Raw genomic sequence first — 15,903 nt, forward strand, 5'->3', positions numbered from 1 at the left:
GATAAAAGACTACAAATTGGGTTCAGTGTATACTGCTTAGGTGATGGGTGGACCAAAATCTCACAAACCACCACTAAAGAATTGACTCATATAACCAAACACCACCTGTTCCCCCAAAAACCTATGGAAATAAAAAAATTTAAAAAAAGACAACATATTTTGAAAAACTGTTCTTCAAAAAGTTTGTACTAGTTTACATTTTCTTAAGCAGTCTTTAGGGGACACATGTCCCCATACTTTCATCATTTCTCTCAATCTTTGCCAATTTAATAGACCAGAGATAGTATCTCATTACCATTTTAATTTTTAGTTGAAATTTAATTTGGAGATGAATTTACTTCCTTTAATATGGAAAGGATTTAAAAATCATGTAATACTTTAGGGTCATTATGAACATCATCATAGTACTGTGGTTGCACATGAGTGATGGCTAATAGAGAGTTCTGGTTTGGAAAATTGGCTGCAGTGTTTAATAGCTTAGTGACTATGTAAATAAGGTACACTAATGAATATTCATGAAATCTTTAGCCCAGCTAAATGAACGCTCTATCAAAGGGGTTAAATGAATGCAAAGATTTTCTACTATGAAATGCTGGATATATAACAGATGTACAATTCCAGTGTGGGATGGGCCCACTACTGTTTCCAAACAGCCGCCACACTGCTCATGAAATCATCCTTGCACCTGCTCATGTGGTGTGCATCTGTGCTTTGTTGGTGGTGCCACTGGCATCAATGTAGGAGATGGAACTAAACGTGATTGTTTTGTATCTGTAGCTGTTAGTGCATGGTAAGATACTTCTGGTGATAATTTTATTTACAGCTTCCTCTGTTGTGACCTCATATCTCCCCTCTCAAATTAGTTATTCAAATGCGTCACTATCACCATGCAGCAGGCTAAGCAATTCATCTATTCCTGAAAGAAATCTGCTCGAAACTAGAAGTAGAGATTCCTCTGCAAAGTTTAATAATGAAATTTCAATTACTTTTCCTTAAATGTAATGGGTAGATGCTTTTGATCTGACTCAACTATGACAGGCAAGCAAGCATGTGATGAGGTGATGACATTGGAGAAAAGTGATGTCCTCCTCTTACTGGCAATTTAGTAAAAATTGCTGACACATTAAGGCTATCCAATTAGGTCCATATCAGTCAATTTGTGTAGTGGTGTCTAAGGGGGAGGAAGGCTGTGGCTATACATTTTCATAGAAAAGACTGAATAAGTTTTTATATTTTGTTTTTATTTAATTTAAGGATAAATTAAATGTTTTAATTTAAGGATAAAATGGCACGTATTTACTATGTACAACAGATTGTTCTGAAGTATATACACATTGTGGAATGCCCAAATCTAGCTAATTAACATAGACAGTACCTAACATAGTTATTGTTTAGTAATGAGAATACTTTACATCCACTCCGCAGTTTTTAAGAATACACTATGTTGCTGGGTTCAGCGGCTCACACCTGTAATCCCAGCACTTTGGTAGGCTAAGGTGGGTGGATCACCTGAAGTTAGGAGTTTGAGATCAGTCTGGCCAACCTGGTGAAACCCCCTCTCCACTAAATTACAAAAATTAGCTGGGTGTGGTGGCAGGCACCTGTAATCCCAGCTACTTGGGAGGCTTAGGAAGGAGAATCACTTGAACCTGGCAAGTAGAGGTTGCAATAAGCCAAGATCATGCCATTGTACTCCAGCCTGGGCAACAGAGTGAGACTCTGTCTGAAAAGAAAAGAAAAGAAAAGAGGCCGGGCGCAGTGGCTCATGCCTGTAATCCCAGCACTTTGGGAGGCCGAGGCATGCGGATCACAAGGTCAGGAGATTGAGACCATCCTGACTAACACGGTGAAACCCCTTCTCTACTAAAAAATACAAAAAATTAGCCAGGCGTGGTGGCGGGCGCCTGTAGTCCCAGCTACTCAGGAGGCTGAGGCAGGAGAATGGCGTGAACCCAGGAGGTGGAGCTTGCAGTGAGCTGAGATGGCGCCACTGCACTCCAGCCTGGGCGACAGAGTGAGATTCCATCTCAAAAATAAAGGAGAAAAAGAAAAGAATATGATATGTTGTTGACTATGGTCAGTATTTTTGCACAATAGGTTTCTAACTTATTCATCCTGTCTAGTTGGAATTTTGTGTGGTTTTGACTCACATCTCTCCGCCCCTGATCTGAACCACCTCAGCCTTTGGTAACCATTCTCCTCTACTTCTATGAGATCAGCTTTTTTAGATTCCACATAAATTTGAGATCATGTGGTATTTTTCTTTCTGTGACTGCTTATTTCACTTAAAATGACGTCTTTAAGGTCCATCCACGTTGTCACAAATGACAGGACTTCCTTCTTTTTAATGACGGAATGGAATTTCTTTGTGTGTGTATACCATGTTTTTTAAATCTATTGATCCGTCAGTGAACATAGGTTGTTTCCACATCTTGGCTATTGTGAATAACACTGCAATACATAGGAGAGGGCAGCTCTCTTTTTGACATACTATTGATTTCATTTCCTTTGGATATATACCCAGTAGTGGAATTCCTGGATCATATGATATTTCTATTTTTAACATTTTGAGGAACCTACATACTGTTTTCCATAATGCATGTACTAATTTACATTCCTGCCAATAGTGTGCAATACTGAGAAGATATGCCACATACTCTCCAATGTTTGTTATCTTTAGTCTTTTTGTTAATAGCCATTCTAACAAATATGAGTGATATTTCATTGTGGTTTTAATTAGCATGATTGGTGATGTTGAGCATTTTTAAATATACGTATCTTGGCCATTTGTGTGTCTTTTTTTCTCTTGAGAAAAATCTATTCAACTCTTACCCATTTTGAAATCAGGTTATTTGTTTCCCTTCTATTGAGTTTTTCTGAGTTTCAGGTATTTTGGATATTAACCCCTTATCATATCTATAGTTTGCAACTATTTTCTCTCATTCTGTAGGTTGCTTCTTCACTCTGTTGATTGCTTTCTTTGCTGTGCAGAAGTTTTTAGTTGGATAATTCTTTTATGATTAATTCTTTTAAAAAATCTTTATGTAGCCCAAGGTTATAAAGATATTCTCTTTTCTCTCAGAAGCTTTTTTTTTTTTTTTTTTTTTTTTGAGACAATCTCTCTCAGGCTGGAGGACAGTGGCATGCTGTCCGCTCACTGCAACCTTCACCTCCTGGGTACAAGCAATTCTTGTGCCTCAGCTGCCCAGGTAGCTGGGATTAGAGGCATGTGCCACCATGCCTGGTTATTTGTTTTGTACTTAATAGAGATGGGATTTTGCCATGTTGACTAGGCTGGTCTCAAATTCCTGGCCTGGAGCAATCCACCCACCTTGGCACCCCAAAGTGCTGGGATTACAGGCTTCTCCTAGAAGTTTTGTAGTTTCAGCTTTTATATTTAGGTTCATGGTCTAATTCAAATTAGTTATTTACATATGGCTTGAGGTAGGGTCAAGGGTCACTTTTCCCAATGTGTATATGTGATTATTCCAGTTTTATTTGTTGAAAAAACTGTTTTCCTCCATTGATTGCCTTGGTGCCATGAAAATCAATTAAATGTATTTGTGTGAATATATTTCTTAAATTTTATTCTGTTTTAGTGCTGTATTTTCCCATCATAGTGGTTTTCAAAGTATGGTCCACAGATCCATGGGGGTTTCTGAAATTCTTCCAGAGGGTTGTGAGGCCAAATTATTTTCATAAGAATACTAAAATAAAATTTATTTTTTTCCCTAAATTGGTATTTGTACTAATTGTGTAAAAGCAACAATGGGTTACATTGTTGATGGCTTGCTATGAATCAAGGCAATGGCAGCAAACTATACTTATTGCCATTGTATTCGTTACTAGAACTTTCAGTACAATGTTAAAAGAGAATGGTGAGAGGGGAAATTTTTGCCTTGTTTCTGATCTTAGAATGATCAGATTTGAATGAAAGAAATTCTTTCATTTCTTTCATAATGAAACTAGAATGAAAGATGCTAGTTTCTCATCATTAAGTATGATATTAGCTGTATGTTTTTTGTATGTACTCTTTATCCAGTTGAGAAAGTTCCTGTCTATTCCTACTTTGCAGAGTTTTTTTTTTTTGTTTTGTTTTTTTGTTTGTTTTTTAAATCACGGATGGGTGTTTGGTTTTGTCAAATATTTTTTTCTGTACCTATTGATGTGATCATATGATTTTTCTTCATTAGCCTATTGATATGATGTATTATATTACATTAATTTATTTTCAGATGTTGGACCAGCGTTGCATATCTGGGATAACTCCTACTTGGTTGTGGTATATAGTACTTTACATAAATTGTTAAATTCTATTTGCTAACATTTAGTTGAGGATTTCTACCTCTATGTTTATTTAGCATCTATGTATTGGTCTATAGTTTTCTTGTAGTATCTTTTTCTGATTTTGGTACTGAGGTAATTCTGGTCTCATAGAATAAATTAGAAAGTATTCCCTGTGCTTCTGTCCTTTGAAAAAGATTGTAGAGAATTGTCAGAATTTGTTCCTTAAGTGTTTGGTAGAACTCACCAAGGAATCCATCTAGGCCTGGTGCTTTCTGTTTTGGAAGGTTATTAACTATTGATTCAATTTCCTTAATAGATACGAGGCTATTCAGATAATCTCTTTCTTCTTGTGTGAGTTTTGGCAGACTGTGTCTTTCAAGAAATTGGTTGATTTCCTCTAGGTTATCAAATTTGTGGGCACAGAATTCTTCATAGTATTCTATTCCTTTGTTATCCTTTTGATGTTTATGTGATCTGTAGTTATGTCCTCACTTTGATTTCTGATATTAATAATTTGTGTCTTCTGTTCATTTTTCTTAGCCTGACTATAAGCTTATCAATTTTCTTGATCATTTAAAAGGTTCGTTTAGTTTTGTTGATTTTCTCTATTGATTTCCTATATTTGATTTCATTGATTCTGCACTAATTTTTATTCTTTCTTTTGTGTACTTTGGAGTTAATTTGCTCTTCTTTTTCTAGTTTTCTAAAACCTAAGTAGACACTTAGAAGGTTTTAGATCTTTCTTTTCTTCCAATATATGCATTGAATACTTTAAATTTCCCTCTAAGCACTGCTTTCGCTGGATCACACAAATTTTGAAAAGTTGTATTTTCGTTTTTATTCTAGAATTATTTTTTAATTACATTTTCCATTTGTTTGCTGCTATAATATAGAAGCACAATTTAGTTTTACTGATTGACCTCATACCCTGCAATCTAGCTCTGTTTATGACTTTGTTCGTGTATGTGTGTGTGTGTGTTTATTCCTTAGCTTTCTCTATGTAAACAATCATGTTATCTCCTTATTAAGATAGTTTTACTTTCTTTTTGATCTTTACACCTTTTATTTATATATTTTTTGCCTTTTTTTTTAGATTGGAACTCCTTATAAGAGCTTCAATAGTGGCCTTTCCATATTTGATGAGGGTGACAACAAGAGCTGTCAGGTGGTGATGAGTTTTGTAACAGAAAACTCAGTGGGATCCAGAAAAAAAAAAAGCCTTGAGGAACTTTAGGATAGGAACTGAGATTTCGTTTAGTCTGGATAAGGACTCTGACAAAAGCTACCTGAACCTTGAGGAGTTTCTAAAATTTGGAAAAGGACTCTACTCAGATCACTCTGGTTTCTGAAAAGGAATCTATCTTGGAAAACTGCCACATTTAAGCATTTTTCTTAGGATAATATGAATACTATTGCTCTAATTGTGGCAGATTGCTTGCAAGGGATTCCACCTCCAGCACCCCTTGCCTGAGCTCCTTCCCCAAACACAGTGAATGGAAGCACTCTGCCACCTGTTGCTGACTCTTCCCAGACAGCAGGTGCACATGGTGCTACCACTGGAGTTGGAGAAGGGTGAAGACTTGGAAGTCACCATGTCTCTCATTCACAAAAGGTGGGGGCGTGTGATATATATGTCTAAGTTAAAATGTGGTCATCCATCATAAAACATTGTTGAAGTGGCAAAGGGAATCATGAGAACAAAGCTTTCAGAGAGTTGGTTAGCACCATTTAGGCAGAAAATCGACATCACACTTAACTTGTGTTAGCCTGAATTAGCAGAAAGAAAGATGTGACTTGAGACACTAATTTGAAAGTTGACTGTTTTCTTTGTCATACAGAAGTCTAAATTGAGCATTTGCACTGTGTTCACCACAATACAAGATATTGTAGGAAAAGAAGTTATACTAGCTCTGTCTTACACAGTGATCAGAGAAATAGCTGCTTTGTACCGTTTGATATTTCATGATGTTATTAAGATAATGTAAGCTACTGACTGGAAGTCCTTGAGAGATGTGGTAAACATATACACAGAAGTATATACATTAAAAACCAAGGAGAAAAAAGATGGTGCTTTCTCAAACCAGAGTGTGTATACACAGAGGACTTTTTGAGATAAGGGGGCTAGAAATTCTTTTACTGCAATCTGCCTTCCTACTTAATTGAGATTTAGGCTCATGTATATAAGAAGTTATAATAAAGAGATTAAGAATCAAGAATAAGTGAGAAACATTAATTTATCATCACTTATTAAGGATTACTGATATAGTAGGAACAGACCTAGGACATAGAGACACACAAATAAGGAAGAAATAGCCCTGTCATTAATACACATTCATATTGGGGGAAAAAAGGATACTTTTTCAAATAATTGTAATTAAGGTAAATGGTGGTACAAATTTGAGAGATATTCATAAGGACTCTGAAGTTTAGAAAGGTTTATTGTCAGATATATTTATAAATGTATAGCTTTATATGTATATTGTCATTAAACTTGAAGTTTAATATACATCTAATTGTAAAGTGGTTTTGGGACCTCATGATTTTCTATATTTCGTGTTGTTTTATCTATTTGGTATGTAAGTTGTTTGCAAGTGGATCAGCTGAGATTTCATTTAGTAATTTAACAAATGTTTGTTGATCATCTACTACATGCTAGGCATTTTTAGGCCTTAAGAATAGAGATGATACCATTAGTTGATATCATCACAGAGATTAAAATCTAGTTGAAAGACATAGGAGTGAACAGGTAATAATGAGGTAGTGTTAACAAGTCATCTTATATTCTGGATGCACAAAAGAAGGGCAGTCCAATCTGGGTTGAGAGAAGAAGCAATCAGGAAAGACTTCCAGGATAAAGCATTATCTTGAAGGATAAACAAGAATTGGCCAGATGAAGGGGTTGAATGCCTGAGACTGGCATAAGAAGTTTCAAGTAGGAGTAATTGTAGCTCTATTTCTAATAGGTTGCTGTGAAATAGAAAAAGAAATGATGGGATGTAGTCAGAGGAGAATGTTTGGATTCTTTCCTCTGGGTATTAGGAGTGGGGAAGTCACATAAGGAGATTTGTATTTTAGAACGTTTGCCTTCTAAATAAGACTCCATTTGAGCAGAAATGTTCAACATTGCACTCATCAGAAAAAGGGCTGATAATCCATACCTGGACAAACAATGTAAACACAGAGACACAGATAGACATAGACTGAAACACATATGTGTAACCATAGTGCCTATGTCTAATGGAAACATCATGTATTTATTATATTATTAATAAAATAAAAAATGTTATATAATTATTAATAATATAACCAATTTTTAACACTGCATTGTTTTGAAAGGCTGAAGTGGAAGGATCACTTTGGCCCAGGAGTTCAAGACCAGCATGGACAATAATAGTGAGACCCCCTTCTTTACAAAAAATTTTAAAACATCAAGGCATGGTGGTACATGCCTGTAGTCCCAGCTTCTTGGGAGGCTGAGGTGGGAGGATCACTTGAGACTAGGAGTTGAAGGCTGCAGTGAACTATAATTGTGTCACTGCACTTTCAGCCTAGGTGACAGAGCAAGACCTTGTCTCTAAGAAAACAAACAAAAAACAACCTCCCCCCACCAAAAAACCCATTACATTTTATAATTTGACATTATTCCCCCTTTCCCTTTTTCTTTTTCTTTGTCACCCAAATATTATTAAATTCTTGCAGCTAAAAGATACCCTGCTTAGGTGTGAACAGTTACATGTGTGTGCATATATGTTTTCTAAACCATTTGAGGAGGAAGTATTGAGGGAAAGGTAAATGCACAATCATTAGCATTCTTGGAGTTGACGTTTGTGTTTTTATTCTTCAAGCCTATGTGAGCAAGTAAAAACCAGGTATAGGTCAGGCTCAGCCAGTAGATGAAGGTAAACTTTTTGTGTGTGTAAAATATACCTGGTCTATAGGCCTCCCACACTGGTCATTTTTAGTTGGTGCACAATCTTATTTAAGGAGACAACTTTCCTTTCTTGCCTCATTTTCGACATATGAGCTGAGTATTCCTTATTTTCCCCACCTATGTGACCCTTTTGTGTTTTGTCATTTTGGACCTCAAGTCAGGAAGAGATAGTAATCAGAGAAAGAATTGAAGAAGGATTTTTGTAACATCAGAACTTTTGGAGTTGACTTGAGTTCCAAGTAGTGTTTGACTTTGTACTAAGCCATGGGCAGCATATTTAAGATGCTATTACATGGGCTAGAAATTGCTGAAAGGCTCAACTTGATATTGGAATGGTTCAGAATCATGACCCGCCTGTTTGAATTGGTGTCTCCTGGGTGATACTTTCTTTGTTTTCCCTTTTGTTCTTATTTTTCTTTGGCTTATACACCCTCTATCCTCTAATATTACAATAACCTTTACTTAGACTGAGTGAGAAGAAATTTGTTAAACAAGGCTAACTTTTCTCTCTGTTTTTATAACTATTGCTTTTTTCTTATTTTTACTGTAGAACCACTCTGGTACCTATCTAATACAACTAAATGGAGAAGAATTTCCTTTTCAAGTAAACTTTAAAACATGTTGAGTTGTGAAATACAGCAATATTGGTGATGATTGGGAAAAGGGAAAGGTTTTACATATGGAAAATCTAACCAGAGCTGTGACAAAATTTTGATCTGATTGAAAGAAGAAAAGAGAACATTGTTCCAAATAGCAACATGATAAAGAACAAACCTGAAGTATAGCCTCTTGCAAGTTTCTTCGTTATGAATAACTTTTACCATCTTATCTTCCATTGCTTCACTTTTAAGTAATACAACCGGCAGAAAACATGCAGCAGGAAGGACTAGATACCTTTTGAGAGAATGCTATCTGCAGCCACACTTTTTGAGGCTCAGGGATTATAGGTAGATTAGATTCAAATGTATAATTCAGAGTGGCTTCTTCTAGCAACAACATGTAAATGATGAGACTCAGTCATTGCTTCTAATAGTGAAGGAAAAGAAAGAAATAATTGGAGAAGAGGAGGAGAGAGAAAACAGTAGGATTTGCAGGAAAAAATAAGCCTTAGATATGCCTTTTTACTGCAAATTTGGAAAATGGAGCAGAGAGAAATGATTTAGGCAGCTGTGTGCTGCATCAAATATCCTAAGTGATCTGATAAATATGTATGTCATACTTTACCTACTTAAAACAGTGTTGTTTCAAAGCAAAAGTATTGATTATATTAATGAAATTCTATTGCATTATGGCCAGAGAGGTGATTCTCTTACAAAATGTTAAAGAGGCCGGGCGCAGTGGCTCATGCCTGTAATCCCAGCACTTTGGGAGGGTGAGGCGGGCGGATCATGAGGTTAGGAGATCGAGAACATACTGGCTAACACGGTGAAACCCTGTCTCTACTAAAAATACAAAAAATTAGCCAGACATGGGGGCATGAGCCTGTAGTCCCAGCTACTCGGGCGACTGCGGCTGGAGAATTGTTTTGAACCCAGGAGGCGGAGGTTGCAGTGAGCCGAAATCGTGCCATTGCACTCCAGCCTGGGCGACAGAGAGAGACTCTGTCTCAAAAAAAAAAGTAATTTTGCTTTTAAGTTAGCAAACTTTCCTTAACTTTTATATACATGCCCCCTCCTTGCAAATTCTGCCCGAGAGTATCAGTGATTAATCAATAATACACTTAATAAAATATTTTTATCTTGTATATATCCACTGTTTATTCTGATTGCCTTACTTTGGTGAACCTCATAGCCATGATTGGACACTTTATGTTGTTGACACAATGATCTAGTTTTACTGCATGGGGGTACTGGAATTTGAAACGGAAAATAGCTTTTAAACTCAGCTTGAATCTTTATCTCCAGTTGATACAACATAGTGTCCTGGGTGCTTTTTAAAAGTACAAATGCTCAATCTCTAGGACTCTTTCACTAAACCAGAAACCCGAAAAGGTGGTCTCAGTATTTGCATGCTCCATAAGTGTGACAGGTGAATCAGCTGATCGGGTCCCACTGGACTGCAAATGGTTAAGGAATCTCCAATGACATCTCAATTGATTACTTCCTCTGAAAAATGTTTCCTTTAGACTAATTAGCAGTCATCTGGCCAAGGCATCATATTTCTTGTCTTTTCAACCTGGTTTTGTGCCCAAGGTCTCTGATTCTCGATCCCCTGGGGGACAGAGACGAGAGATGGAGCACTATATCATGGACGTGCTTGTGTCAGGGAAAAGAAGAAGAGCTTTCCTGGTATGCATTATTGTGAGTCTGTCTTTTATAAAACTACCGTGCTTCCCAAGTCAGTGAGAGCAGCATTCAGATGAGTTGTGAGGATTAGATGGTGATGGCGCGAATGTCTCCTCAGCTACCTCTCTCTTTTATCTTTCACCAGTAATAATATAACAAATGATGTTTTCACAGTTAAAGTCATGATCCCAGGGAGGAAATTCTCACTGCAAGCTGTTGCCAGACTAGAAGCCACTTGCGCCAGAACATTTTATAGTCCGCCTTGGCTCTCTGATCACTCTTGAGATGGAGCCAGCATTTTACTCTATTTTGACTTGGGTTATAATGATTGTTTTCCCAACAATCATTATAACATTGTCTACCAATCCTTTTCGTTGCTGGCAAATATCTTTGACTCTTGTAATGCTAGTAAATTATTATTCTAGGTACTTTATGATTAAAAAAGTATAGATTAAATATACAACTTGTCTATAAGGGGTGTATAGGCTAATAAGAAAAATAAGTCACACATTAGTAATTAAAACTGAAAGGAAAGTCATTCGTGCAGTAAGGGAAGTACAAACTAACTGCTGGGGGGAGTTCAGTTGAGGAATAATGCACTTCTAGCTGGGAGCAAGAGATTATGGGAGACATTGTGGAGAAGGTGATTTGTGAATCTGACTTGGAAATAAATCTAAATGGTGACCTCTGGAGATGTGGGTGTGGGCAAACAGAGCAAAGTGGCAAAGGCACAGGAACGGTGAGTACGGACGCCTTTGTAGGAGGACTATGAATAGTGTAGATTGGCTACTGGAGATTGGGGTCCAAATTAAAGAGAACCTTGGTTCTTAGCTTAGGGCATTCAGACTTTCTCTGTGGTTAATTGGAGAGGCAGTAAAAGTATTTTAACTGAGAAGGACTTTTTTTTTTCAGTAAGATTATTCTGGCAGCAAGAAGTAAAAAGGGAAGAGACTAGGAAGAGGGAAGATGTAGTTGAGGAAAAGACTGTCTAACTCTTGTCATGCTTTAAAATTAAACTCAGCTGGTACAACTCTAAGATTTTTTTTTAAGATTTACAGAGCAGTCAGGGAATTAACTCTCTTGTGGAAAATTCCATTAATGACAGAGTCTGGCAAGATAACATCATTAATGATAGAGTATTTGAATTTCAAGACGACATCCAGACGATGTTTTTGCTACTACTACTTCATTTTTCTAGGGTACATTTAATTCTTTAAAGTGTTTTTACATTTAAAGTGTGGTACTGCATCCTCACTTTATTTCAACCCTGTACAGTTAAGATAATAGCTCGCTGTAAGCTGGGGCACTAAAGTTCTACAGGAAGTAAGTGGCTTCCCTGGAAATATCACTCAGATTTTGCAACTAGTAACATTTCTCTCTTCCCATTGTCTTTCCTTTGTCTCTCTAATTCAAGCGAATACAGGAGTGCTGGCTTACATCAGAAGCAGTCATTAGTTATGTGTAAATCCTCTTTTTACTCATTTAAGGAAAGACGCTTTTCCTTGAATATACAACCACAAGTTCTACCTTTTATTTCAGGAAATCAGACTCTTCAGTCATCTGAAATGGTTTAGAAAATGTCTGAGAAGGAATAAAGGCATAGTTATCCTTGGGAATAGAAGTGTACATAAAATTCCAATTAAATTATTATGTGAAAAAATCCTTTCGCTCCTGTATTTCTTCCTACATCTATAAGCTCTGTAGGTTTAAACATGCTTCCAACGGCATTTAACACTGGCAAATTTAAATGCTGATGAGAGCTATTTGAACTGATCTTTTTCTTCCTCACCGTGCCTAATGGATTACTAAATTTAAGTGCTCAGGGCATAGTTTTGCCCTCCTTCGTGGGTGCCTGGCTCTCATTGACGTCAGTGGGAGCCCTGTGTCTCTGTAGGGCAGAATTTGGCACTTCCATGTAGAATATTTTTAAACTATAAAATTGAATTACAAAGGTATTGCATCTGCTTTTTATATAGTCATTGTTTGGTTTATTAAAGAATGTTTCATAAATCTAGCCAATTCTTCAGGACCTACATATTTAGCTAAGCAAACTATTTTTAGAAATTACACAAAAAGGAGAGTGAACTTCCCTTTTAATTTAAAATCAGGGTTGCTTAGGACTGGATTTACAGAAATAAGAACGGTATGCAGTTGAAAGTAAGCTTATTATTAAACTATGCTTTTATTTTTAGCAAACATGCTGGGTAGTAAAATTTAGTTTTGCATTTTCATTGTGAAAACACAAATGAAATTGGTAAACAAAATATTAAACAGACCCTACTACCAACTTAAGCATACCTTTGCCCTTTTGTTTTTCTAGTAGCATTGGTAGAATTTCATGGAGCATATTTATGGTACTAGTGTCAGAATAAAGATAACTGAGGGTTCTTTCCTGTTACTTCTGGATCCCACATCTTTAGCCAACATTTTTATTTTAAACCAACTCTCTTAAGTCCCTTCTTGCCCACCTCTCTCAACTCCAGTCCAGGGGTAGGGCAGGTGTTTGTAAGGGCAGAAGTGGATGGACATCAGCCCTCCTGGGCAGTGCTTACCAAATAAAATAGAACCATGCTTTGTCCATCATTTGATGGATGCTACAGTACCTAAGGTCCTGATCCTATCTCTGAAATTTGTTTTCTGAACAGGAGCAATGCCGACTTTTTATTTTTCCATGCATTTGTTGTGTGTCTGAGTAATTTTGATAGTGTATGGTCCGAGATAATGTGACAGGACTTTCACATCCACAGGTCTGCAACACTTTACATCCTCTGTCATTGGATGTTACCGTCATTGACAGAATATATCTCAAACTCCCTGAGGTCTTTCTCGCATTGCAAGCTGCATTCTAACCTGTTAAGAATAGCACTTTTTGGAGGACTTGCTTTGAAATGTACAGAATAGAACTCATACTGAAAATCCTTGGTTTTTTGCTAGCTGTGCAGTTTTAACGCTGTTCACAGATTTACCCTCTGAAATGTATAATGCTCATAATTGTAAGTGCACAGAGTACATACTTTTGGTAAAATTCAGTGAATATCACCTGGGAATATTCACCTTTGAATTCCAATACAAAAAACTTGAATAAAAATGGTACCACTGGCAAAAATACTAACGTAGGCCAATTCCGAATCTTGGGGGAGATGTAGAAAGTTCCCCTGATTTTGTACTTCATGTTTTAAGTCTGCTTCTTTGGAAAACATGCCAGCAAGAGCACGGTGGGGAGAGAGCCAGACATTTCTGTGATCCCAGCGTGTTTGAATGTTGCTACGGTAGACATGAACATAAACAACGAGAACCTCCTATTCCAAGTGGAAACATTTCTCTTCTTACTGAAAAATTATAGAACCCAGCAGGACACAGTAGGAGATACTATAATTCAGTAAGACCGGGAGCACTTGGAATCCTTGGGCTTATATATCATTTTATTCCACCTCTTCCTTTTATAGATGAAAAAATGGCAGAGGGGAGAAATTAAGTGACAGCTGCACAGCCAAGTAGTGACAGAGTTGGGACTGAAGCTGGGTTTCCTGGCTTATTATTCCAGTGTGGTGTCTTCTTCAGTAGGCCTGAACAATTTTTAGAAACAATTTTTTCTCCCCTGCCTCCATGCCTTCCACACTCAGAATTCCAGCAGGTATCCCTGGTGATGAGGGGATGGGCTGGTGGCATTGCTAATATTTGAACCATCTCTCCATGTATTGGCAGAAAAAAATTGAGTTTTGCTTCTCTCTCCTCCCTCCCACCCTACCACGTGACTCTTTTCTGCGAACATTTTAACAACATCCTGATACGGCATTTGGACTATACCCTTCATGAAGTGTGTTTTATAACACACCAGTAAACACTTGCCCAATGTTCTCTTCCTTTAAATCTCTTTTAGGTGACTTTGGAAAACTGAAAAAAGAATTGTATTTTAACAAAATACTTCAGGCTATTTACCCAAAGGCTTGACTAAGAGTGGAAATTTCTAGGGTTCTGTCAGGGTGGTTGAAAGGACTTCTGAGCGCAGTAATCATTTGTTATAACATGAGTCACAACAAAGGTGACTATTCTGTCCATTCATAAGTCAAGTGTTGGCTTCTGTTTTCTGAACTTTGACAAGACTGGAAGGGATATCTAAAACACTCTTGAAGGGACATTCAAGAATGTTTTAGAGTTTTAGTGTAAATGTCATTGGTGCATAAAACCCATGGAGGACCTATGTGCTCTGAAGGGCTTAACTCGAAACAAAACAAAACAAACAAAAAGTGAGTTTTAGAGTCACTGAGACAACATCAACTTGTAGATATGTTCCCCTTCCTTACTGAGATATAACTTACGTAGAGTGAAGTGCCTAAAATGTAAGTGGCTAACCTGTATACGTGTATACGTCCATGCAACCACCTTTCAGATCAAGATAAAGAATATTTCTAGCATCCCAGTAGGCTTGCTCATGGAAATACTTGCTAAAATGTTCTCAAAGTCTTTTGTAACACCACTAAATATTTATAATGTTTATTTGGCTGTAGACATTAATGTCATGGTAGCCATATTTTTTCTCTTCCACTTTACCCTCTAAACTTAAAAGTGTACATTCTTTATCAACAATAATTAAGAGGAAGTCACCTAATCAGCAGATGAAACTTTAGCTCTGAAATTTTATTAGGCATTCAACTTGGCTGGCAATAAGAATTGGGCCTAATTCCTCTAAAAACTTTTTTTTTTTTTTTTAAAACTATGTAGGACTTTATTCTTCACAAATTCCTTTACAGGAATTGTTTAAAATACATAGCAGGAGTAAGGTCAATAGCAATATCCTGATTACAAGTTTTGTCTGCCTCCAAGGAACTAAAAAACTTTGTATCAAATCTGTTTTCAGTGTCTTTTGGATATCTAGAAGGTTTGAATGGAGAACATTTAGTTGTGGACAATTAAGGGACCTATTTGAGATCATAAAGAAAGGCCAGTTTAAACCATATGAAAATTTAGTTCTTTTGAGAAATGAAAACATTTAAAAAGTTAGAAACTGTAATCTCATTCTTCCAGACTTTATACTGGAACCTTCCAGTGCTTCTGCCAGTCATCCCTGGACTTCTAAGATTTTGAGCATTTCATTTTGCAATGAGAGAAACTAAACCCATGGTTTGGGGTTCATTGCATTTAAGACCTGTGCAAGAGCCTTTAACACTTCACTGCTTCTGCTCTAAATATGATTCCTCCCTTCTAGGAATTTAGAAAATATACTTCTGCTTCAGTGGTTTGCTAATAATAGAAAAGGACAGAAAAAAATGAAAGTTTTGTTTTCTTTTTTGTCAAACATATTTTTTTCTTTGAAATATTGCAAATAGCGTATCAAGGTATAAACACTTGTCTGGATCTAAAACATTGTTGTGTTTTCTATTTTGGAGATTATCTTTCCTT

This window comes from Macaca thibetana, chromosome 11, assembly GCF_024542745.1.
Source record: "Macaca thibetana thibetana isolate TM-01 chromosome 11, ASM2454274v1, whole genome shotgun sequence".
Classification (NCBI taxonomy): Eukaryota; Metazoa; Chordata; class Mammalia; order Primates; family Cercopithecidae; genus Macaca; species Macaca thibetana.